Source organism: Pteropus vampyrus, unplaced genomic scaffold, assembly GCF_000151845.1.
Source record: "Pteropus vampyrus isolate Shadow unplaced genomic scaffold, Pvam_2.0 Scaffold4933, whole genome shotgun sequence".
NCBI classification, from domain to species: Eukaryota; Metazoa; Chordata; class Mammalia; order Chiroptera; family Pteropodidae; genus Pteropus; species Pteropus vampyrus.
This window is the reverse complement of record NW_011893714.1, coordinates 4,178-5,024: the sequence shown is the minus strand read 5'-3', so window position 1 is coordinate 5,024 and position 847 is coordinate 4,178. Positions and strand designations below refer to the sequence as shown.

The 847-nt window shown below is 40.0% G+C and overlaps 2 pseudogenes; both read left to right on the top strand.

The window, feature by feature from the left end:
- Positions 1 to 531: 531 nt before the first annotated feature.
- LOC111734739 lies at positions 532 to 650 on the top strand (annotated as a pseudogene).
- An 82-nt stretch (positions 651 to 732) lies between these two features.
- On the top strand, positions 733 to 847 carry LOC111734740 (annotated as a pseudogene).

Genomic DNA, 847 nt, shown 5'->3' with positions numbered 1-847 from the left:
TTTCATTTTAATCTATAAAATAGTAGTTTGAAATCCATACTATTATTATCCGCATTTTATTAATGAGGCAAGGAGAGAGAAGTATTGAGGCTCAAGAAAAAAAACAGTTTACCCAATAAGCAGATTGTAAATGATGGGATGGGACTACATGATAGGGCTTTTTGCAGTATATTACTATAGTTTTCAGAGGAATATCCCAAAAGCATCATGGAATTCTATTGGGTATTCCATGGACATGATACATTGACACACATCTATCTGTTATGAGAAACCTTTTTACTACGTAAGCTGAGCGTTTAGGGCCTCTCGGAAAGCCTAGTGAAACACCTGGCTTAACTTTCTCTTCAATCTATTGTTCCTAACCGGTGCATTCTCTCTTTTTCCCTCCCTCTGAAACTCCGGAGCATATATTAAGTTAATTCAGAGGCCTCAGGGACCATGCAAAGAGTCTTGATTCTGACCTTACCATACTTCCTTTCTCCAGAGTACCCAGGATTGACGGTAAACAAGGAAACGGAAAGCATAAGGATGTTCTATGGCCATGCCACCCTGAACGTGCCCGATCTCTTCTGATCTCGGAAGCTAAGCAGTGTTGGGCCTGGTTAGTACTTGGATGGGAGACCACCTTGGAAGACCAGGCGCTGTAGGCATTTAAAAATAAAATAAAATAAAATAATAAATAACTAGAAAGCCAAAAGAAATAAAACTCATGAACACAAATTTAAAAAAAAATTCTACAGTGATGCCCTTCTGAATGTGTCCGATCTCGTCTGATCTCAGAAGCTAAGCAGGGTTGAGCCTGGTTAGTACTTGGATGGGAGACCACCTAGGAAGACCAGGTGCTGTA